Here is a 26,254-nt window from a genome sequence, read left to right as displayed (position 1 = left end):
CAGGCCAGATGCATCATGCGTTGGCCATGCCCATCCTCAGTTTAGAGAAGGGGGGAAAACTTACGATATATCACATGATGCCATGAGTCTGACACCCCTGCAGTAATGCCTAGCCAGAACTGAGAACCATGCACCAAATTCTCTAAGTTCAACATTTCCTTCTCCTAGCTTCCTCCCATCACTAGTCTTCCCCCTGACCAATTACATTCAAGCAAGTGGTTTTCAGAACAGTCACTTCAAGTCTAGGTTGGTATGCAACTGTGTTCTTCTCCCAGCCAGGTGATCTTGAAAAAGCATTCCGTGGAGATTCAGGAACAGTGTTTTGAGAGTGGTGGTGGGGAGGAATACAGCTGTTGCTCCTGCTTTCCCTTAAGCCAGCCCCTCCTATGTTTTAGTCTTCAGTCCCCTAATCATCTTTGTTGCTTTTCTCTGCACTCTCTCTAGAGTCTCCAGAACTGGTCAGAGCCTGCTGAATACTACTTCAGAATAAAGGTCATCTAGATCTCCATAGTGATGGGGGGTGAAATGGCACTGTTCCATACTGGAAATCTTTTATGGATGTTTACTTAGTTATTCTTCTGACCCTATCCTTAGTCCAAGGGATCTTATTACATTGCTGCCATAGCAATGTATCTCACAATGGCATTTTTTTATTACTGGGTGAGAAAGTAAAATCATATTACAGATCGATAGAATACATTTTGTCTTTTTTTTCTGGAAGAACCAAGTGAAGTCTGAATCTCTAATTTGATAACAACCCCCTTCCCCCATGAGGTAAGTGGGTTAGATTAAAAGATAGTAACTAATTCACTGAGCTCCATGGGTTACTCAATCAAGTTCTTACTCGCAATAAGACTGCCATAGATCAGGTAGGAATCCTGGTGTCCTGAAGATATATTCTGTTATTTATTCAATTGAGAGCTCACTAGACTATTTAAGACAACTTACTTCCCAAAACAAATAAAGAAACAATACAAAAGAGTAAAACAATAATTGAAATGTAACCATTGTGTTGTTTATAAGACCTGTTGGAGCCATTAAAATAGAAAAAGTAATATAAAATGATGAAGTTAAAATGTTCTGGGACTTAGAATTCTGTTGTGGCCCAGCAGCAGCCGTTGGAGCTGCCGATGGACTCTGATAGCGAGGGACCATATGAGTCGGCTCTGGAAGATGTGGAGAACCCTGGGCAGGGTTCAGACTCTGAGCAGGGATCAGAGAGGCTGGTTAGCACCAGGAGGCACCTGAGGCATGGAGCAGTGGTGAAGATCAAAGGGAGTTTGTCCCTGACGCCAGGCAAAGAAGGGCGGAGATACAGAGGCAGCAGTTATGGAGACAGACTCATAAGAGATAATCAAGCCCAGGTGGTTGTGGCTTGGCTCCTCCCAAGAGAGCATATAAGAAGAGACTTTGGGAGGAGACCTTTTGCAGGACACAACCATTCATACCAAGCTGGAGAAGCTCTTCTGTGTATTGTATCTCTTATCTGTGGGAGTCTGGGTTGCTGCCAACGTCTTGCCTGTGAGTAATTGCTGTGAATAAAGTGTGGCTAACAGTAAGCCTGTGTCGGGGTTAATCACTGGATGGAGAGGGGTCAGAACAGAATTCAAATGGATGGGTACCTCACATAACACCTTAACAATTGTCATTAAGAAAGACAAAAACATCTGGATAATAGATGTGGCAGAACCTGGAGAGCAGAATAGAATAGAAAGAGTTGGAGAAGATAACAAAATCCAAAGACCTACAAATAGAACAACTGTTGCAAAAGAAAACAAAGATAGTATGAATAGTAATAGGCACCTTGGCTGTAATCCTAAAACAACTGTAGCACCACTTGAACACCATTGACAAAATCACTGGTTGCCTTTTGCACCAGAAGTGGTCAGAACCTGCTGAATACTACTTCTGAATAAGGGCCAGCTTATTCAGGCAGCTTTACTTGGAATGATACTTTTAACACATCTACATCTGCCCATCTGAGATGTGTGGAGTGGACTCAGCAGGAGGACAAAAATGCCAAATCTAGTCTAAATATCAGACTGACTGTGCAACAAACCATAATAATAATACAAACCATTCTCTGAATAGTTCAGTATTCCTTGACTCTGAAATAACATGGTGAAGTGAAGGAATCCAGAATCTTTCGAGACTGTTCAATCCTCACTGAAAATGTGTTTAGCATATGAGTAGGGCAGTTGTGAGGAGGAGGAGGGAAGCTTTAAGTTCCTCACAATTAGTTCCAAAAAGAAAGAACTTGATAGAAGCAATATCTTATATCAAATACAGATCTTTCCACTGCTTTATCCTGTGTGCTGACTATGAAATACATTTAATAAAAAAACTGGAGAAGGGATTTCTATATTATCCACCTGGGTTGTGCCAAATACACACACAACACTCTTGATCTGGCAGATCTTCACATCTTGAAAGCATAAATATCTAGTGGGTGGTCAAGGGAGAAATGTTATTTAATGCCTTCTCAGTTTAATGATTTGTGTGAGAGAGAATAGCTACATAATATTTTGAACTATAGAGTCATTGAGTTGTTTCTATCAGATTCATCTTATGCTCTTGTAACTTAAGAAGCAATGTGCATCCCAAGAGATTTCTTTGAGTTTCCAGCGAAGCTAGAGCTGCAATACTGGTGAAAAAAAATCCAGAATATAATATTTTTGCAGAAATATGACAAATGTGTCCCCATATTCCTGCAGAAAGTTGCATGCTAGACTTACATACTTGCTTTGAAACAAAAAGCCATCCGTGCTCTGAGTTTGGTTGGTTTCTTGCAGACATTTCATTACCCAAACTAGGTTATATTACACTAGTCTACAAGGAGAAAGCCTCAGAAAGCTTAGGAAAGTAGCTTAATTTTACCAGAATTGAGTCACTAATAAAGGAAAATTAAGTCCTGACTATTAATTTAGAATATTCATGACTGGGAGAGACATGGTAACAAGGTCAGTCAATGAATAGGCATAGCAACTAAGTCAGCCAATGGGAGCTTAAACAGATCTGAGTCTGTGCTGAGAAGCGAAACTGAAACTGAACTCTGCTTGCTCTGACCTTTGAACTGAAAACTTCTCTCTGCTGTACTGCTGCCTGTGTTTGCTTGTAACTACTACTACATTGGAGAGTACTTATATTGTATTGTGCATTTATCTTCATGTGTTAATATGTATATAAAGAAGTTAATGAATGCAGCTGAATCAGTTAACTATGTGTGCTTTCTGGATTTGATTTTTCTGCAACAAACTCATAATTGGCTCCAGTTTCCAAGATACAGCTTCAGTCAAAATTGCATCAAAATAATTCAAAATTACAAGGGGTATGTGTAATTATGCCTCATAACTTTTCTGCAAAATGTGATATAGTAATGAGAATGGTGCCACACCAATCATTATAAATTTTATCTTTATTGATACCAATAACATAACTTTCCATTCATTTATTGGGTTTCATGTAACATTTTCATGCTTTTTGCATGAAAAACTGGCAAGTTCTAGCAGATTAAACAACAAGGTTCCATCTTTATTTGGTATCTAAACTGTGCTTTTTGGCTTTTCTCTTGTGAACTGCAGTAAGATCATCCCTAGGGAGATTCCGGCAGTAATTGGCAAACATGGACGGACTCTTGGTATTTCTCTTGGTATCTTTTCTCTATTCCTACGATATCCTGGTGGAATCTCTCCCCATATTCATCATTCACTGCCCCACAGTTCAAAGGGAAATAGTCTAAATGCGAGTGTAAGAAGTGAATTTTCAGTGACATATTTGCAACAAGTGCTTCAAAGGATCTAAGCAAATTTTCCACATGTTTTTCATAGTCATCTGCCTTACTGTTACCAAAGAGCCTTGTAGGCAAATATACTCGCCTGTTCTGACCCCCCTCCTCCATCCAGGAACGAAAGCCGAGACAAACATAAATGAGAATGTTTTTTAATAAGTCCAGACTCTCATTGGCTGAAAGCCAAATCAACAAAGAGATAAGCACTTTGGCAGCAAGTCCTACAAACCTTGGCAGCAATGCAAACAAACTCTGGCAGCAATCCAGCCTGCCAAGTTTGTTTCTCGTTAGTCCCTAACGTTGACTTCTGCAAGAAGGGCGTGGCACAGGCAGTCTCTCTTATAATCCGGAGAGGAGCTTAATGAGCATCAGCTGAGCGTAATTACCTCCTGTAATTACGTAGTTGTTCTTGACTCGAGTAGCCCTTCGATGGCATGCATCCCGAAACAATTCACAGGTGGTTTCTGGATCACTCTCTCTTGTCTCCTCCCCACTGATCCAAGGCTCAGGCGCCACCTGGTGGCCAACCAGTCTCTCTGTGCCCTGCTCGGAGTCGGAACCCTGTCCAGGGTCCTCCACATCCTCCAGGGCCGACTCATAAGGCCCCTCGCTGTCGGAGTCTGGTGGCAGCTCCAACGGCTCCTGCCGGGCCACAACACTCGCCTATGTATAAATCTTTAAGGTGAAATATCTCAAAAACTTTAGCCAACCAGCACCCTTATCCTCTGTTTTCTAATTCATTTTATAAAAATCTGTAAAATTAACACATTTTATCTCGAAGGACCAGTGTTGTAGACCAGTGTTATCAGTGCTAGTAAGGTGTGGGCTTTGCTCTAGGTTGTCAGTGTTGGTGGGAGTGGTTGTATGCTGAAAGTTGTACTCTATGGGCACTGTTTGATAATAAGTTCCATTCAATAAAGATTCATAATATTTGCATTAAGAGGTAAATTTTACCTGTTCTCATTTTAACTGAATCTGCTGACAATTTACTGGTGAGAAAACAGATGTCTATATTATTATTTGGTAAGTATATATAGATACCACATACAAAGAGTCTACTTCTTTGTCATATTTTTATTACATTTACAATGGTATATGTCATGATGCATTATGTTGGCTGTAGTGACAACACATTTTTTCCACATGCAGTTTGTTTTAATTTGGATTAAGAGATTTGGAGCACTGGTTCCATTTAACATTTCTATGAGTTTCTTACTAGATAATTTGGACTGTCTAGTAAGACTAAATTATCTGGTTCCGTTTCAGACAGGGTTTGGACCTGGGTATGTGGTGGCTCAGTGGCTAAGTCGCTGAGCTGGTCGATCAGAAGGTCAGCAGTTCAGCGGTTTGAATCCCTAGCACTGCATAATGGAGTGAGCTCCTGTTACTTGTCCCAGCTTCTGCCAACTTAGCAGTTCGAAAGCACCTAAAAAATGCAAATAGAAAAATAGGAACCACTTTGATGGCAACATAACAGTGCTCCATGTGCCTTTGGCATTTAGTCATGCCAGCCACATGATCACAGAGATGTCTTTGGACAGCGCTGGCTCTTTGGTTTGAAATGGAGATGAACACCACCCCCTAGAGCCAGAAATGACTAGCACACATGTCCATCCTTGCCTTATTTGATCTCTCAGCAGGATTCAATACCATGATATCCTTTTGGAGTGACTCAGAGGTTTAGAGGTGGTTGGCATGGTATTGTAGTAGTTCATCTCCTTTCTATGATGTCAGTCCCGTTAGTGGCAATTGGGGAGGAGAGATCCCATTTTTGACCCTGTTAGAGCTGGGTTATTGCATGGGTCAATGATTTCCTCTTTCCTATTTAACATCTAGACAAAACTGCTGGATGACGTCATCTGTTGCCATTGGTGAAATATCATCAATATGCTGATGATGCTCAATTGTACATCTCCCACTCCAGCAAATTAAGCGATGCTGTAGACATTTGTCAAATCTACTCTCAATGTGACCCTCAAATTTTGATTTTGAATTTCAAATTTGAATTGACTCTTGGATGATTGTCACACCTATATTAATTATAATAATATCTATAATTGATGTTTATTTATTAGAGTTAAATGTAATAAATAACTATTAAATTTATATGCTTCCCATTTTACTATCCAAAGCAACTCTTCAACGTTGGCAAACATATCCAAGAAGAATTGAAGCAACTTTTATTTACAAATGGTCCCCATTTGCTTCATATATATTTCAGTGCATCATTAATAGATCAATACTAAAGAGAACTCTGCTAAACGAAACTAAAAAGAACTATTTAAAGTGCTAGTTTTAACCTATAAAACCCTTTTATAGCAAGGCACTTGCTATATCTGCAGGATGGCACATCCCTGTTAGAATCAGCCTGAGGTTTTAAACAGAGCTTTCCCAGAGGTCTTTTGCAGTCTGACACTATGTATTATTCTGGCACCTATTAATGTATTTGTAAGATTTTGGCTTGTTTGATAGATTGTTGCATTTTGCTTATTATTGTGGGCCTTCAAGAATCTTCTATGACTGCAGTGGGATATAAATTTCGCAAAGAAATAAATAAACCACATCTGCTCCCTCATAAAGAAGAAATATTTTATTTCATTAGCAAAGAATGACAAATAGTTGAAAATGAGGCAGAGAAATGGTGCCCTCCTAATAGTTGCAGTAAAGGAGGTCTAAGGGGTTATTAGGCTCACCACAGACCAAAGCAGTTTCTCAGTAAATTTTAAATGAAACTTGAATGAACCCTGTCTAGGTGTACATTTCTGCATCTATCATGCACCATTTGTCTTGTTTTCCTGACAATCAATATTTTTAATCAAAATCTTATGAAGAAAATATTTAAATTTTCCTGTAAGCTATTCATTCTTTATTCTGAGGCATAATATTGTTCAGATCAGAAAAATATATGAATTCCCAAATTTTAATCATAATAGAAATATTATTGCATTCTTTGATCAAAGGCAGCTAGCAAAGCTCTATATTCATTAATGATACAAAGAGAAATTTGTTTTTCTTTAAATCATGTGTTGAAAAAGTGTTTTCCGAAGGTGCTGAAATATGATTTTAAAATGCTTGAGATCTAATTACAATGAGTAGCTCTCTAAATGCAATTGTCTTGCAGAAGAAAAAAGCCTCAAAAGAATAAAGGGAGAAGCAAGTGGAAGTTTGCTTATTTTACTTGTTTCCTTAGGGTTGATCCTAAACTTTTGAAGAAACTTTCTGAAATTGTCCCAACATGGTGATTGCTCATGTTCAGAATACATATGGATATGTATAGGCAACCTTATATGTTATTTATATAAATCATATTGCCTCATTTTTATCTATTAGAATGGGTTACAAATAGACAAGAGAATTCCTGCCTTTAGGTTTATGACCTAAAATGCTTTATATGAAAGAAGAAGGGTTGGGAAGGGTGAAAAAAAATCTTGGTAACAGTGGTGTCTTATATGGGATGGGAACAAAAAAACCCAAGATGGTGGATATGGCTGCACAATATACTTTGTGCAAATGTATACAAAGCGATGATGCTTTGGTCTCTTTTCTGATTGCCATCTTGATTTATTTTAGTCTGTCTATTGGCACAGATGAGCTGTTCAGGGACCAAGTAACAGTTCTTCATATAACTAGTTGGAATGAAAACAATCCAACTCATATGATGGATAGCAGAAAGAGAAGCTTCCTTCTCAGCAGAAGCCTAGTGACCCTAATATGGCAGAAATTGGCTGTTGTTGAGGTATATGGGATCCCATCCGGATTACAAAGTAGAGGTAGGCAGCGGACAAATTATGTAATGATGTTGCATTTGTTTTCCACTCTGCTTTTATGAATCCAACGTTTGAATCTTTAAAAGGAATTTTTGAAACAGTTTTAGCTATATTTGAATATGTCTTAATAGATGTGCTGGCTTCATTCATTCTTTTCCATTTGGGCATTTTTTGAGTATGTGTATCATACGCCGCCTTGTTAATCCAGTTTAGTGGAAAGGCAGAATATAAATAGACTAACAATAATTGAATGACTGACTAAGCAGGTGTCAAAATTCATGGTTCTTCCACTTGTTGCTTGAGCACATGCTTCCAGTTATCCCATGGTACTTTTATTCTATCATAGCTTTCATGATTAAAGTGGGGGGGACCCCTTCAATTAAAGTGTGTGAACTTTATACCCTCCAAATAAAACATCTCTCAGAGGAGGTTTGTTTGTTTATTTTTTCTGGTTGGAGAATGTCAGTTTGGAGGAGCTGTCATCTTGCAAATAATAAGAATATTAAATATGCAAGAGGCTAGAGAGGAAAACTTTTTTATTTTCTATTCTATTATCATAGACTTAAGAACAGGGGTCAGTGAATAGGAATGGCTGAGCCAAGGTGGCGCAGTGGTTAAATGCAGCACTGCAGGCTACTGCTAGATCAGCAGGTCAGCGGTTCAAATCCCACCGGCTCAGGGTTGACTCAGCCTTCCATCCTTCCGAGGTGGGTAAAATGAGGACCCAGATTGTTGGGGGCAATATGCTGACTCTCTGTAAACCGCTTAGAGAGGCCTGAAAGGCCTATGAAGCGGTATATAAGTCTACTGCTATTGCTATATTGCTATTACAAAAGTGAATGAGCTGCTTTTCATTTTGTGTTGTTCTGAAGTCTGAGATGAGACCAGCTCTGTGTACTCAAGTTAGCTACTCTGAGAACACTTGATTAGATTGTGCTAATTATGGCACTGGAATGAGGCAAAGAGTCACAGTTAAGCTGCTGTAGTTAAATATCACAGTGTTCACCTTCTGCTCTGAAATCCCCAATGAACTTATAAAGCATTAGTGAACTTTACCACTTGTTGAAGGTTTAACCAGCCATCTTTGAGACACCAAAGGAAAACTTACATGGGAAAGTAGAGAATGGCTCTGTTTTGTATATTAAACACTAGGAATACTGGTTTTGTTGTGACATATAAACCGAATCTGTTGTCTACGACCCATCTACGACAAATACCATCTGTATTTGTTAGCACAAGTAGCATAAAAACACTTTTAATATTTTTTAAAACTCAGGATTGCAACAGCGTTTAGAAATTTATTGAAAGTATTTATTTACCACCTGTCATTAGTGCTCTCACACATTTCGGAGCATTTTCCCTGAAATAAAAAAAAATGAAGCACTGCACTCCTAAAATATATCAACTGATTGTGTAATGAATGTTGTTATTTAAAATACATAGTTGAAAAATTAACCAATTAAATATTTAGAAAAACACTGAAGTCCACCCATGTTTGCAGTGCAATGCCTTGCCTTATACCTGGTTTGTTATTCTTTCCTCTCTTGATTTGCACATTTTTCTTGAGTCTTATTTACTAAAGTGAGCTTAGGGAAGAAAAATTGCAATGGATAGGAGTACTCAGCATAGTTGAATAAGGTATGATGTTTATGAATGATTTTCAAGTGCATGTTGTTGTGGTAAAGAAGAAACCATGGAGGTACTTATTTAGAATTTTTGACATTTTGAAATTGTAATGAGAGTTCATATTATTTTTTTAAAAGGGTAACACATTTAAATAAATTGAAAATGGCATTTGTGTATCACGTGTGCTATGTTGCAAGATTTATTTAACTGTTGACGACTCACTTTGCTTTCAGTGCCTTATGAAGGATCAGAAAAATATCCTTCAGTAAAAGTCTACTGCAACAATCAAAATGGCTCAATTACTAAACATCCTTTCTTTCCTTTAACTAGAGATATCAGAATGATGCCAAAAGGAAAAAAATATTTCCCGCTTCTGTTACCTAAAAACATTACCTTTGATGCCTTTCTTTTCTTCTCTATAGCCAGTTGTTGCTCCAAGAAATTCAACCTAAAGCAAACTCCTCCCTTGATATTTAACATTAAGAAAGTGAAAGTTATTTTTTGTTCATTAATTTAATCAGCCACCACTCCAGCTCAATTAATCTGACTAATTAGGTAAAAAAGGTTGGCCTATGGGCCAGTTGTGGATGCATTAGGGGAAAAAAGTATTAAAGATTATTTTTTTTCTTCTAGTCAAGCTCATTTCCTGGTGGCTGGATAGAAATATCCATATTGTTTATTTGGAACAATAGAAATTTTGTTTTTATTTTTTGCTTCCCAATCTAATCAACAGCTTTGGGGTTTCCTTGAGGTCTGATTTCCAAGTCCTATTCAGATCTCACTCTTATTTTAAATATTACTTTATAATGGAATAAATGTGCTTCAAAAACATTGTATAAATAATTTAAAGGAAGTTCCTTTAAGGTAAGAAAACAAATATATTGTGTAAGGAACACTAAACATCAGTTAAGACAAAAAATTAAAACTATTGAAAAACAGCCCCTTGACCTAATGACTCTGTGAGATTGTAGATTCCAGATTCTATTCTCTTAAATTCTTAAAAACAAAAAGGGTCAGATTGTGAAAAAAGCAAAGGAATATGAAAACCTAGATTTAATACCTGTAATTTAGATATAGCCCTATATCTAGCCTACTCTGACCATATTTGGGTACTTCATACTAATACTAAAGTCAATTAATACGTTGCCCCCAATTTGGTTTTGAGCCTAGTGCCAAAGCTGATGAAGAATGTCAGATATGAGGTGCAAGTTTTGTTTCCTTTTATTGAAACACTTCAGAAAAAGGAGCCTCTGCCAGCAAAATGCCAGGACAAAGGATTCAATAAGCTTTTATACAGATTTTCAATGCAGGATAATGAAAAATTGTCTTATAGGCATTCTGAAAGTTATCTAAAGGATCCTATATTGGCTCCATGCCATCCCTATTTCTAAGTCTTAACTAATAAACACTTCAAAAGTTATCTAACAGGTATTCTATTGGCTCTATTTCAACCCTATTCCTAAAAGTTAACTAACGGGCATCCTAGAAAACTTTTAGCAAGTCTTCTATTGGCTATGTCTTAGCCCTATTCCTTATCTTAACAATAGGTCTTGTATGATGTGCCTAACAGTCAACTCTTGTTTTCTACATTGAAAGGAGGCCCACCTGTCCACACTCCTTTTTCCTTTATCTTTGATATGCAGGTCTTGCAAATACACATCTCTTCCCTTTCTTCTGAGTTCATGCCATAACCTTGCATTTTTACAGCAAATGTCCTATCAAATACATTTCAAATAAGTTCTCTATATTAATTTATGAATTCTATTGAATTAAGTTTATATCTTAATGTTTAGTAGTTAATCATGCTATAGGCAATCTGGTTGTGTAAAATTAGAAACCACTTTCCTCGATGCTTTAAAGCAATTATTTAATTTAAGACCTTATTCAATCTGTTGTCAAATGCCTGGGATTGTACAGTGATAAAATTCTTTAGAAACTCTAAAATGAGACTTGAGTTTTATTTTAAAGTTTGCTCATGCACCTCTTTGTCTGTAGTATTGGTTTTGTTTTGGAAGGCAAGTATTTCTTATTTTTTCTGGTTGCTCTGTTGTTCATATCGGCTATCAACTGGTTAAATCAGTCATTTAAGATTAACCAGGTTTTCACATACACAGCCTCAGTCACTTAAGTACTGTAAATTGATTTTTCAAACTGTTTATATGACATCAATTTGGTGTTATGCTTAGTGAGCATATGGATTTAAAAGTGTTGATACAACTGTGAATGACTGGGTTTAATTTAAAACATAGTGGATAGAAAAACTGTAATTAAAATGAAAATGTTTTTGCCAAATTTCAAATTAGCAAATTTTGTAAGTCTGGCAAGTTTTACAATTATTTAATTTACAATTAATCAGTGGAATGGAGTGCTCCATCATTGGGGCTGTTCAAGAAGAGATTGGACAGTCATTTATCCAGAATTGTATAGAGTCTCCTACTTAAGCAGGGATTGGACTAGAAGAGAGGTTCAAGGCTCACAGGCTAGATTTGGCCCATGGGGTGCTTAGATGTGGCCCACGGAGCCACCCTGAAATAGTGAAGGACCAGCCTCCTGCAGCCCTTTGAGAGTGAAAACAGAGCTGTGCCTCCTGGGCTCCATTTTCACTGGTACAGGGCTGCCTGAGGCTGTTACAGCCGAAAATGGAGCTCAGGAGCCTGTTTTCCCTGGCAGAGCTCTCAGGAACCCCAGGAAACCCTGACATGAGAAACATCAAGCTGGCCATGCCCACCCTGGCCACGCCCAGTCCAGCCTCTCAGGTCAAACACAACTCTAAGGCGGCCCTCAATGAAATCAAGTTTGACACTCCTGGACTAGAAGACTCCCAAGGTCCCTTCCTACTCTGTTTTTCTATGTTTTAATTTCTTTCTTCCTGCTTTTGCTTCTGATTTTGCATAGTTCAAGTAATGCAGACTCTCATAGAGTCAACAAATTCCCTCTTCTTTTTTAGCTACCTCCCGCCCCCACAAATGGCTGAAATAGATGCATAGGTAAAAAAAACACTGTGTGGAATGTGCTACAAAAAGAAAAAAGAGCTAATTTCTAATGTGCATTCATTCACCAATCTAAAGGACAGCTCATTATTATATGAGAGACACTGAATGGAAAAGGCAATCTCTAAAGTATAAGGAAGTATTTTAAAGTGTTTTACCCATGATTTAATTATTTTATTGGTTATGAATAGATGTAAACTATCCAGTGGAGCAATTAAGTAAAGCAAATTAAAATTAAAAAACAGACAAGATATATAGCAGAGATCCAAAACAGACAGAATGACAGAATATGTACCAAGTCAAATCTTGTCTGTATATTTGAATTCTGATAGAATGATAATTATGAAGGCATATGTGACAAAGTATCCTATAGAACTGAGTGCTATAATTGATTGAAGGTTCTATAGATGTTCTAATAAGCCTTTTTTTTTTTTTTGCATCTTCTGTTTCCATTGAAGAAGAACATGTGCCTACCTGAAAAAAAGTCAGGGCCTTATTTTCTTTTGACCCCCAAAATAAGCGCTTGGCCTTATTTGGGGGGGAGTCTTATTATTTTTGAGGTGCAGGAGGCAGTGAGCGTGGTCATCTCATGGCTGCTATTGCAATATTTTCAAGGAGAGCTTATTGTAGCACATGCTCCAAAGCCCAATTGAACTTATTATCCAGGGAGATCTTATTTTCAGTGAAACAGGGTACTATGCTTGCTGATTGTCCATTTAACTGAAAAGAACTGTAACAAATCAGTACCCCATCTCCATTTGTATGTCTATTGATGACAACAAGGGGAATATCCAGCTATAGATGCATGACTATATATGTTAAAATCAGCCCGTATTACTAACCCTGAGCTAAACAGATACAATAGGGATCACTTATAAATTATCTGACCAGGATTAAGGTGACCAGATTTTCAGATTGGTAAAGAGGGACACCTTTGACTGGGGAGGGACTTGATTAAAAAATGTATACAGAGCAACAAAAATTTCATATAACGCAAAAATAGTATTGTAATATTTTTTTATTTCAACATTACTACAATTTACAAATATAAATTGTAACTGTTGCCAAACATCAAAATTTTGATCACGTGACCATGAGGATGCTGCAATGGTCGCTAAGTGTGAAAATGGTCGCTAAGTGTGAAAAATGGTCATCAGTCATTTTTTTCAATGCCATTGTAACTTTGGTCACTAAGCCCATTATACCACCTTTCTTGCCACAGTTCTTAAGTGAATAACTGCAGCTGATAAGTTAGTAGCATAAGTGAATTTGGTTTCCCCATTTGACTTTGTCAAAAGGTCACAAAAAGAAATTACACGACCCCAGGACACTGAAACCATCATAAATATGAATCTGTTGCCAAACATCAAAATTTTGATCGCGTGACCATGAAGATGCTGCAACAGTCGCTAAGTGTGAAAATGGTCACTAAGTGTGAAAAATGGTCATCAGTCACTTTGTTCTATGCCATTGTAACTTTGGTCACTAAGCCCATTATACCACCTTTCTTGCCACAGTTCTTAAGTGAATAACTGCAGCTGGTATTTTGTATTTTGGATAGAATCTTTTTTTAAATAGCCTAAGACAATTTAAAAAAAGAATCCACACAGAATAAATTGAAGTAAAACATTTCAAACTATTCTTTCTATGCACAATATATTTCAAAGTATTGTGCATAGAATTTTTAAAAATGGTTTCACTTCAATTTATTTTGGATAGAATCTTTTTTTAAATAGTCTAAGACAATTTAAAAAAAGAATCCACACAGAATTTTAAAAAATCCTATGCACAATAAATAAAATATTATTTTAAAATACATTAAAAAAATAAAAGAAAAAAACCCAGCTCACTTACCAGCAGGTTTGCACTCCAAGTCAATCCAGAATGATGTAGATGTTAATACAAAGAGCTGAGCAAATTGAAATGGTGAAATTTTAGTCAGGGAAATATTTTTCAAAGAAACTTTGCCACCATTTTTTCCACACAAGCTGACCTCCAACCTCTGTGCCCCTCCCCTCCGGAAAATCCAGGAAGGAACACTCGCTACCTCTCTAGCCAAGTATTTCCTGGAGCTCTATGGTACTAGGTCATTTTATCTTATAAAATGAGGTAAAAGGGGCGCGGGGGGTCCATTTTCTTGCTTTAATGTTTTAATATCTTCAATGAAAGTACTGAGACCGAGAGAGGGATTAGACAGGGTGTCTTTTGTCTTGCCCTGGTTAGGATTTCTTAAGCAAATCCACTGGGCTTTCAACATGAAGCCAGAAAATCGGGACTTTTTAAAAATGTCCTGGAACATGGGACAAATTGTTAGAAATCGTGACTGTCCCGCTGAAATCAGGATGTCTGGTCACCTTAGACCAAGTTCACCCAAGTTAATAATTGGTCAGTTTGAATGTCCTGTTTGGAAGATATTCTTCTTAGATGAAATTCCTATTATGATTAACTTGGTTTGTTCTCAAGTGCTTGGGCCAGAGAAGAATTGGAGACTGGAATTCATATTCTTGGGGTATATCTAGTTCAGGGTAAGGATGATTTATAGCTATTAAACATATGAAAAATAATGGCATATTCACCTCTAAAATAAGCAAATATTATTATTTTTTTGATATGTGAATGCCTGGATATGGACCACAGTAATACAGTTTAGATCTTATTAATAAATTGAAAAGAACAGAGAAGAGAAACCGTATTTTTTTTCCAAATAGTATAAAAATATTTCACTGTGGTTTTGTCAAACATTTTCTGTTTCCCTGCTTAAAAACATTGGCAAATAAGCACTTCCACAGAGACAAAGAGACTAAAGCTCTGTAATTAAAATTGCAAGTGAGGAGCTAAATGTGTTGATAGTCCAAAATTCAAGGTTTAAATATAATTTGTCCAAGATAATTTTCAAAGCCAGCAGTGAAAATTAGGGAATTTCCATATCATGACTCAGTGCTTAGCTGCATTTCCCAGTTGCCCTGTTGCTAGAACAGACAAGCAACCATTTCTGGATAGCAGAAACAGAGAACATAACTCGATCCCATTACAAATGTTGGCTCTGGGTGCATTTTGTGAAGTGGGTTTAAAGTAGTTTTATTCTCCCTAAGAATAGCACAAAAGGTATAACATTAGCATGACCAATAGACCATGATTGGTTTGAAGTCTGGAAGGTTTTTTTTAAAAAATGCAAATTTTCTTTTCCTGAGCTAGCTGCTCTCCCTGGGCTTTTTCTTTTTTAAATACAGAGGCATACTCTTTCACCATTTTTCTGGTCATTGAGCTCATTCATACTGCCTGGTTGCTCTGTCACAAGGACAAGATGACAACAGGTTCAGGGCAGAAGCAGACAAAGCAATGTTTTACTCACCTCTCTCTCAATGCAAATTTGACTTCAGATATGCTTTTTTGCTGTAGTTCTCCTCTTCTAGTGCCTTTTCATGTCTGTTTACTTGCATATAAGCTAAAGCCAGCAATTTATTAGCTACTTTGCAAAGGAAGCAATGGCTTCTTAGTTAGTTGATACTGTATATCTATATATCTGGAAGCTCTATAACAATCTATATCAACATAGTGTCAGGCCTGGAAGCCATCTTTTGCATTAGGCATTCAGGCCTGCCACATTTATTGATGTGGGAAACTGGGAAGAGAGATTGTATGGAGTGGGGTGTCAGCGTTCCAAATAGCATGCAGAATTAAATCAAGTCCAAGGCAGAGCTATCCTTAAAGTTCCAATTTAATAAGACAGACATGTTGGCAACGAACTGTGGAAATCCCAATTCTAAAACTTTCTGGGATTTCACCCAGTTGAAAGTTCATGATCTTATCCCCACACCCATAAATCCATCACATGGTCCAATCTTCTTTGGCCATGGTGGCATCTCCACTCAGCTGGTTCCAGTCAGGTGCAGAGGTGCGGAGACAAAAGATGACCTTAGGCTTCTATAAAAGAATGACAATAACACATTCTACCATTTTACTCCTTTCTACTCCCCCCTCCCAATTACTACACTAATGAAACAGCATAGTGAAATAATAGAAAGTGTGGTAGGCCAAAGATCCTAAAAGGAACATAACTACAGCCCTGACAGGAGGCCTCGCCTCAGAAGAAAAACGTTTCCTGAAAAGAGAACAACATCAAAGTTAGCATTAAAAAAATGAACCACTTCTTCCCCCCCACCAGGGGGACCCTTTGGCTTATCAGGAAATTTCTCATGGAATTGTTTTATTAACCTATCCACCTTTAGGTCCCAACTTTTCACCCAAGTGGCTTTGGACAAAGGGTACCCCTTCCAATGCACTAAATACTGTAAGCAATCCCTATACAGCTTCGAGTCTAAGATTTTTTTCACCTCATAATGTGTTTCCCCTTCTACCACTACAGGAGGAGGGGGAGCATGGCTGGACGGTCTTATGCTGGACTCTTCAATTACTGGTTTCAACAAGCTACAATGAAATACTGGGTAAATTTTCCCTAGAATTCTGGATAGAGTGAGTCGAACTGTAACTGGGTTAATTATCTTTTCTATTGGAAATGGGCCTAGAAATATTGGGCCCAATTTCTTACTAGGCATTCTTAATCTTATGTGTTTGGTAGATACAAAAATTTTGTCCCCCACACGAAAGGGGGGTTGGAGCGAGCGATGTTTATCAGCTTGCTTCTTGTAGGTTTTTGCCACATCTGCTAGAGCCTTCTTCGTATTTTCCCATCCTTTCTTTAGTGCGTCCATCCATTCATTCAGAGACATGGAGGAGGGAGGTTCTCTAGGAAACTCAGGCATGGGAACAAATTCCATGCCACTGGTAATCTGGAAAGGGGTTAATCCAGTACTGATGTGGACAGTATTGTTGTATGCCACTTCGGCGAAAGGTAGCAAGTCCGACCAGTTTTCTTGCTGATAGCCCACATAACACCGGATGTATTGTTTCACCATCGCATTGGCCCTGTCCACAGCGCCGTTCGTGCTGGAATGAAACGCTGAGCTGAGTCCTTCTGTGGACCCGATGGAATTCTCTCCAGAACTTGGCAGTGAACTGAACTCTGCAGTCTGAAATGATCCTCTTGGGCACCCCGTGCAGGCAATAAATGTGTTTCACAAACATTTTCACTAATTTCTTTGTGGACGGCAGCCCTGAGCAAGCAATGAAATGTGCCTGCTTGGAAAACAAATCAATAACTGTCCAGATTACTCTATTTCCACTGCTGTCTGGGAGTTCGACGATGAAGTCCATTGCGATCTCTTCCCATGGTCAGCTAGGGCTAGCTACTCATTGTAGTAGCCCAGGGAGCTTCCCTGGTCGTGTTTTCACTGTTGCGCAAGTAGCACAGCTTTTTACATAATTTTCCACTTCCGATTTCATCCTTGGCCATCAAAATTGACACCTGGCAAGGTGGAGCGTTTTTAGGAATCCAAAGTAGTCGCCTAGTTTTACATCATGGCTTCGCTGTAGGACTTCCAGCCTCAATTCCGCAGGGACGTACAGTTTGGACCCCTTCCAGGCTAAACCACCGCTCATCGTTAGGATGTCCTTGTTATTGTTGAACCACGGGTCTGCCGGGAGTGCTGCTTTGAACTCTATCATCACCTTATCTTGGCTTCAGGTGGTGACCCGGGCCACCTGTTGGTAGGAGGAAGAAATGATGGGTTGGACAACTTCTTCCTTCTTACTGTCGTACTGCAGTTTTCTTGACAAAGCATCCGCCAACAAGTTTTTCCTTGTGGGGATGTGTTTAAAGTTGAATTTGAACCTTTGGAAGTATTATGCCCAGCGAACTTGTTTGGGAGATAATATTCGATGGGCATGGATAGCTTCGAGGTTTTTATGATCAATCCAGACCTCGAACAGCATATCTCCTCCTTCCACGAGATGTCTCCACGTGAGCGGGCTCCACCTGATTGCAAACGCCTCTTTCTCCCAAATGTCCCACCTCCTTTCAGTAGTGGTGAGTTTCTTGGAGATGTAAGTGCATGGCAAGAGGTGGCCCTCTCTATTCTTTTGTAGTAGCACTGCAGCTATTGCTACATCACTGGCATCCATCTGGATTATGAATGGTTGCTTGGGGTCGGGGTGTTGCAGTATGGACTCTTGGGCAAAGAGCCGTTTTAATTTCTCAAAGGCTTTTTGACAGTCCATTGTCCATTTTAGGGGTTGGTTTGCTTTTGGCTTCGTTGGGGAAGGCCCCGTTCTACACCATTCTACTCCTGTCTATTCCCCCCTCCCAATTACTACACTAATGAAACAGCATAGTGAAATAATAGAAAGTGTGGCAGGCCAAAGATCCTAAAAGGAACATAACTACAGCCCTGACATGGGGTAGATATAGTCAAAATAACATTCCTTTCTCTGTGACTCCAGAACATCTTGCCCTGCACCTGGAGTGGTGTGACTGAGAGGCATCTCCAGTTGGGATGCTTGATTGGACCATGTGATGGACATGTGGATGCTGGGCAGGGACTTGAACTTTGTTTCTGGTGGGAAAATCTTTCAGATTCAGGTTTTCCCAGATGTGCCAATATAACATCTCTAATAAAATGAAACTTTGAGGAAACTCAAGCCTTGGCATCTTCTTTCATTGGGAGTATTACTTGAAATCCTGACACACAGAACTTTCCACAGTCTTTGGAGACAATACTTGGATAATTAACATTTCTACTAGAATATTGGAAGTTTGCTTAATAAATTTTGTGAGATCCAATTTCAGAAATAGATTCCAATTCACAATGAGCTTGCTGCAAATTATTTCTATAAGTAAATTAAATGAATACCACCCTTTGAACCTTTCCATTGTTTAATTGTATCTGCTAATGTGCAAGCATAGCTATAAGTAATTAACCCATTGTTTAATTGTATCTGCTAATGTATAAGCATGACTATAAAAAGCAAGACCTTTCTCTGAACTCAAAACTTTTTTAAAAAAAAATGCTTTATCAATGTGTTCTTAAGCTCAGTTAAATTTTCCCAAGACAAGCAAAATTATCAATTTTCTGAGGCTATGCCTGACTACAATCCTTTAAAAGATATCCCCAGTTGTTCAACTTATAATGTTATAGACTTAAAATAAAAAAATGCTTTATTAAAGTTACAAATCTTCATGGTCTTGATATCTTTAATAAAACATTTATCTGTTAATAATGGATGTTGTTTCTACAGTACTTTCAATAGGCTTGGTAGGAAGTGGAGAAAGTGACCACTAAAAAGCCACTGATTGAAGGTATTTCATCCTTTCCCCTACCACCTCCTCCCCATCTAAAATCAACACAGAAATATTACACTGGTAAATAGCTTATCGCTGAGAAAAGTATAAAAAAAATTAACATGTTTAAGAAGTTTAGCCTTCAAGGCATGCAGCCAGAAAAAGTAATCTTGTGAGAGTCTGAGAGGAAATATATTATAACTTCCTAGCATATTGCATACAATAAATAGTGAACCACCGTCTGTGTTACACGCAAGATGCACACACGTACTTACCCACACATATACACACAGACATCAGAATAATCATGATCTTTTTTTAATGTATATCAGGTCAGGACACTATAGGGCAGCCTTATATTTGTTATCAGAAATGATCCAAACAGAATAATATTGAAGTATTAAGGATAGATGATAACATTAAAAATCTATGCAAAATTATTCCAATCATGGTGAAATTACAGAGTGGTTGTACAGAAAGAATTCTGGTCCTGAACTATGTCGTAACAACTAATGCCTTCTAAGTATCTTTTCCACTCTGCAATCAAAATTAACAGTATAAAAACAGTGCCAGCACTGTCCTCCATTTTTCATTTCAAAAACAGTGCCAGCACTTTTCATAAGGATTGCTTTCCTTATTATGGTTGGAAGCCTTGAATAAGATTTGAAAGGAAATGCCATTTCATAACCAAGTTTCCTTTTAAAAATAATAATAATAATAAATGAGAATGTTTGTAGCAGAGGGTTGAAACGAGGGGTCCTTGGTGCACCCTGAAGTAGTGAAATATCTGCAAGAAATCAAGCAAGCTCAGAGAGCACCAAGGACCCCTCGTTTCGAAATTATTTGTTGCAATTTCTAGCTAAAGAGCAGAGAGCCTCAATCCCCAAGGACTTGGGAGTACGAACAGCAGAGAAACAAATAAATAAAAACACACCTCGCAACACACTTTAAATTTCTTTTAATGACACCGTGATGTCATCTATTATTTGGACCAAAACAACAGAACATTAAAACTGTTTTAATGCACTTGGAAAGCTAAGAGGGTGAAAGCTTCCCATACGATCAGGTCAAGGGACTTAATTGCATAAGTGGGAGCTGCAGTGAGAAGGTCTGCTGCCTTGGCCAAACATCCCCAAGAATTCAGAAGGATGAAGTCTCTCAGCAAGTCTTCCTATGATATTCAAACTTAATGAGCAGATTCTATTACGGTAAGGTCAACAACTGATGGAAACTGGTACTATGAGGTGAAGCAAAGAGATCTCCAAGGGAAACATCACAAGACTTTGCGGTAGCAATAGCAATGAATCATTATGAATGCTAGCTAAAACACTTATGGAGAACCAGCATAGTTTCCTGAGGCAAAGATGCTGGACAATTAGACCCCTTCATTAATTATAGCCAAAATAATATTTGTATTTAGAGATAGGAGAAGGAAGTCTGTCAGTCGCCAATCCATCTGCCTCTGACACTGACTGGCCAAATCTGGTTGATTTGGTTCTATTGTCTTCTGGAGATCCCATTGACCGTTTCTGTGCATCACTGAAAGTCATCCTCCTGTTCAAAATTAAATGAGTACAGCATATAATGCAAGTTTTTTTTCCTTCCAAATTTCAGATTTTAGGTTATCACAATATAGGGAACATCAGGTAAAGATTTCCATGTACTTAACACTGTAAAACACAAATTGGTTTCCAGATATCATTTTGAGCCATCTACCTGTAAAACATGATACAACCATAGTGGTTATTTAAAATGTTAACACATTTTTAAAAAGTTTGGTTTATGTAAAGAGCTTTTTGGTACTACATACAATTTTGTATTATGGTTTATTAAGTTGCAGTGGCTACTTCTGAAGTTACACAGTGGTTAGAGATTAATTAGTGAATAGAAGCTAGTAACACTTCTTTGTAAAAAGTTGAAAGTAGTTGATAAAATTGATGTTATTTTCATTCATTATGCCTACTCTGAAAATGATGCCCACTTCTAGGATGGAACCACATGGTTTAGGATGCTGTTCTGACCCCCCTCTTTGCTCATTCAAAAATGACAGCCAGACAGAGCTTCAAAGGAAATATCAATCCCAGCTCAAGCTGGCTGCGAGCCCAAAATAAACATAGATAAAGTCTCTGGCAAAAAGTTAAACAACAAATGCAAAAACAAAACTCTTACAGCAATCCAGGTTTACAGAAAGCAAATCACTTATCCAAGTGCCTCTTTGAATCATGAACACGAACTCGAACAGGAATGGAACTGAACTCATGAACAAACAAACGACGTTGACTACTGCAACTAAGGCATGGCACCATCAGTCTTTTATCCACAGGAGGAGAGCCTTAACGAGCCCCAGCTGCTTGTTATCTTCTCCCGGGAGCATCCTGAAACCACTCATTGATAGCAGCTCCAAAGGCTCCTACCAAGCCACAACACTATCCCCCACCGAAAGGCCCTTCCCCTGGGTCTGACAGTCCGGATGCGGTTGGAATGGATTGTTCATAAGATGGCCCCCACTCATTTCCTGTGTTTCCTCCTTCGTGATTCCCAAATACCTGCAGGAACATTCCCCTTGATCCAATGCTCCCCAGGTATCCAGTGGCCACCATGTCTCCTCCCACCCTGCGCAGCGGTGACACCCCATCCAGGGTCCTCCACCCTCTCCAAGGCCGACCCACCAGCCCCCGTGCTGGCAGAGTCTGGCAGTAGCTCTAACAGCTCTGGCTGAGCCCTAACACCCTGTCCAGGGTTCTCCACACTCTCCAAGGCCGACCCACCAGCCCCCGTACTGTCGGAGTCTGGCGGCGGCTGTAACAGCTCCGGACGAGCCCTAACACCCTGTTCAGGGTCCTCCACCTCTTCCAAGGCCAATTCATAACACCCCTCACCGTCGGAGTCTGGCGGCAGCTCCACTGACTCCTGCCAGGCCACCACAGGATGCTAAGGGGGTGCAGCAGTATTCCCTCTTTACCCGACATGAGCTCCAGAAGTTTAGAGGGTTTCCAGAGGTAAGTGCACAATTAGTGATGGGAGATGGGGAAGAGGCAGTGGTGGGTTTCTACCGGTTCGGACCAGTTCGGCCGAAGTGATAGTGGTTTGGTGGCCTGGGTCACTGGAACCAGCAACGACCCAGGTCTGCCATGCCCCCAAACCGGTTCTCCGGGTGGCGCCATAGGCACTGCTATCTTGTTTTTTGCTTCTGTGCATGTGCAAAACAATTTTTATTGCACTGTGCATGCATGCCCATGAGTGAACCAGCAGTAGTGACTGCTGGAACCCACCCCTGGGAAGAAGTGGTGGTGTAGGAAGACATGCACAAGCAACGCACAGGATGCTTCAGTAGGTGAATGAGGTCTTGGAGGTTGGGACAAGCTGAATTAGGGAAGTGGGGGGGTGTCTTTAACCAAGGCGATCACATGGTCACCTCATTTAATGACTATCGCAACTTGGGACTGAAATAGGCAAGCTTTAGAATGGTCATAAGGTGAGGATTACATGTAATAGGTTATGATCACCCTGCTTTTGGAAACACAAATCAGGAGCTGAAATGTTACTATATTTTAGGCTAATAACTACAAGAATTTTGACAAGGCTCACTATCAATCACAGTATGATAGGAATGCATTATATTCCTCTTGGCAACATCTCCAGTATCTATTAAATTATCAAGAACTATAGATTTGGGGGCATGGAAGATGTCTAAAGCAATTATGGTAGGAAGGTAGCAACATGATAGGAAGAAATCCATAGTTGATTGGGAGTAATGGATTGTTTATGTACATGGCTCATCAACATTTGCATTGATCTTTTTTCCCCCAGAAAAGGAACAAAAAGAAAACTGGCTAATACCATCAAAGTTCTCATGGTATTTTTGTTTTGCTTAGCTTGTTTCCCTCCCTTTTTTATTGCTAGGGTTATTAATTTTACAGTGGTGATCTTTTAATGCTGTTGCACGCATTTTTACTTTTTTAGTCAACTGCTTTAGTATAATTAATTTACATGATTTTATTTTATCTTTTTAAAAATTGTTCACTTAAGAGACTGAAAACAAAATAAATAACAAGAAGTTTAAAGGCAATCTTAGACTACAATTTCTACTTCATAAATGCTTTCATTTTTGTGATTTAATAGAAACATAGGAAGCGGGAATAACTGCAAAGCACTGGAGAGATGAAAATAAGTTCACACACCCATCTCATAATCAACTACAAGTAGTCCTCAGTTAATGACCTGCTGCCTTCCCACAAGCAAAGTCAATGTAGAGTCAGCTGGTAAAGTGTTCTGACCCAGCCTTAGCAGAAGCAAGAAACAGACACCTTGTCTCGAAAAACCTCTCTTTATTTACCTCTTGTGAATTAATTGCATTTACCCACCAGAAAGTCCAGGCAATAGTCCTTCAAGGAGCTAACTGCAGTACAGCCCTTATCAGTTCCTTGCGATAATTGCAAGGCCGTGAGCTCCCAACCGAAAGGCTGCAAATTAAGTTCTCGCAAGTAGCCTTTGTGGCACGAAATACAGTGAGCAAAATCTTCAGAAATACGAATTGTTGTCTCCTATGACAACCATTCCCCTTTCTTTCTATTTTTTCCCCAGCCAGAGAGGGGCCATTTAGCGTCCATGTGTGCTTTGCTTCCCGAGCCAAATCTTTGTCCTCCGTTGCTCACCTCTTCTAACTGCTCTGCGCATATGTGTATCTGGAACCGGGTCCAGCTGTTCTACCTCCTCACTCATATCAGCCTCCAAAGGTAGCTGTCTCTCCAATGGCTGGGGAATAGCGGATGGGCCTGGCTCTATCTCTGCATCCAATACATAGCATCCATCAGGGCCTTCCTCAGACTCCAGCATTGGTCCAAGTTCCTCCACAACCTCATCATCATTTGAGTCTGCCGCCAGCTCTGCTGGCAGCTGACGGGCCACAACATAGAATCACCAGTTGCTCCTAATCCTGTTTGCCTTTTTCTGAAGGAGAACCCCTCCCCCCTATTTTCTGAAGAAGCACTGCTACAGTCCTGCTTACAGAATACAAGATTCTGAAGATCTCATACTCCATAGCATGTCCCCACCCACCTACAAGTCACTCTTCATGGTACTCTCCTACCAGACCATACTCATGCTGGGTTGTAGCAATCATCCTCTACCTCCCCCACTTACCTGCTTACCACCTGCTTGTATGTCACCTAAGAAAAAGCTTGGACATACTTGCAACTTCCTGCCTGCAATCTTATTAGCTTTGCTTGTTGGAAGCTGGTAGGAATTTGCTAGTTGCATTCATGTGAGATCCTCACTTAATGATCCATGATTCTCATTTAATGATGGCAACTGCTGGGATTGTCATTGCTAAGCAATGTGATCATGGGTCTTCACACTTTGTGATTTAACAGTGGAAATTCTGGTCCCAATTACCCTCATTAAATCAAGAGTGCTACAATATCAGTATAGTAGAACATTTTGGGCTTTATTGGCTTCAAAATAATGATTGGGAGTGTGTGAGCTGCCTTAAGAAGTTCAGTCAAGTCTTCCTATTAACCATGTCAGATCTGGACTATCCTCAATCCTGAGGCATGGCTAGCTGAGTAATGATGGCATATGCATGCCAACTGTCTATAGACTTAATATCTACAGGCCTACAGTTTTATATATCAAAATTGCCATATGATCAGGAAATATAAAAAGGTTCTTCTCAGCAGATGTTCACACATTAAACATCCAAATTATGAATGAAAGCTTCCATCACTTGGGAAGAAACCTTGAGACCATGCATTCAAGTCCATCCTTAGCCATGGAGAGTTACTGCGTGATTTTAGCCAGTTACTTTTCCCAATCCAGCCCAACCAGAATTGCTGTTCTGGGAAAAATAGGAGACAGAAAATTAGGTATTGATCCTGTCGTAAGGTGATCAAAGTTGGGATAAAAATCTAATAAAAAATAAATAAATAGCATCCCCCCCCAACAAAAATTATAGACATTGCCTAACATAATATCCTTCCTATATCTAGCATTTAACATTTGTTAAAATGTTGGGTTGCATAGTGTTTTTATAGTGTGAAAGTAAGGAGAAGATTTTTTAAAAGCTAACATTTAAATTCTTTGCTCCTTATCTGAGCTTACACAACAGATGATTCACTATTACTGAATCAAAAATAAGGTTGTGTTTAAAAAAAACCCAGGATACTCATTTCAAGAAAAGCTAGTTCAGAAAACTAGTTTCTGACCTATTCAGTCTATTAGGAGAACTTTTATTAGTGGGACCTGGGTTAAGTCAGGTTTTCAGAATATTTTACACATACATCTCTATTTTTTTACAGACACTTTAAAGGCTCAAATGGAACTCCCGTCTTTTTGCTATTGTTAATGCCTTGGAAGCAGAAAAGAATAAGATAAATGACAAAACGATAAATAACAAAAACATTTTGATGATAAAAGCATTTATCTGATTGTGGATTTAGTATACAACAAGTACAACAATAAAAACTAGCATTTTCATGGACTGTTTTATATATGGAAAGGAATAAAAGAATCTATCTTCAATCCATTGGATAATTACAGTAACATCATAAATTTGTATTTCCAACATTGAAGAAACAATTTCTCGCCAATAATTAGGGTACAGAGAATTTTCCAGCTGTCATTTCCCATATGGTAGATATGCAGTACAAAAAATATATGCATCTGAAAATATTAAACTTTGTCTAAAAATGGAATTAATATATGTAATTATTTTTTCCCAGAAAACAGTAATTTTAGGATATTGCAAAGGCGTATGTTTTAATGAGGAAATATGTCGGTTGCATCTCCAGCTACACAAGGATTTATTTGTTCTTTTTCTGCACAAATGCAATGGAGTACAAGTATTAGGCTAAATTGACATATAAATCTCTTAATGCATAATTGCAACTTGTACATGCTATGCTTTTGT

The sequence above is a fragment of the Thamnophis sirtalis genome, unplaced genomic scaffold, assembly GCF_051295495.1.
Source record: "Thamnophis sirtalis isolate CommonGarterSnake01/CBP01778 unplaced genomic scaffold, rThaSir2_p1.2 scaffold_7, whole genome shotgun sequence".
Lineage (NCBI taxonomy): Eukaryota > Metazoa > Chordata > Lepidosauria > Squamata > Natricidae > Thamnophis > Thamnophis sirtalis.
The sequence above is the reverse complement of the archived record's forward strand: the minus strand, read 5'-3'. Positions refer to the sequence as shown.